The sequence below is a fragment of the Myotis davidii genome, unplaced genomic scaffold (assembly GCF_000327345.1).
Source record: "Myotis davidii unplaced genomic scaffold, ASM32734v1 scaffold663, whole genome shotgun sequence".
NCBI lineage: Eukaryota > Metazoa > Chordata > Mammalia > Chiroptera > Vespertilionidae > Myotis > Myotis davidii.
The window spans coordinates 2,917,486-2,917,714 of NW_006295816.1; positions in this window are offsets into that span (position 1 = coordinate 2,917,486).

Below are 229 nucleotides of genomic sequence, written 5' to 3' on the forward strand. Positions count from 1 at the left end.
GTCAGCCCCCATCTCCAGCTTCCTCTCCCTAGGGTCTGCCTCGCAGTTCGTCCCCACCGTCTGCAACGGTCGCGAGGTGGTGGACTCCACAACATCGTCGCTTTGAGGACCCCGCACCCCCGCCTCGCCCGGCACAGCTGCTCCCCGGATATGGACGGATATGGACGGTGCGGACGTGACCAGTGACCGGAGCCGGGAGGAAGTTGGCGGGAGCACTGCAATAAGCCAG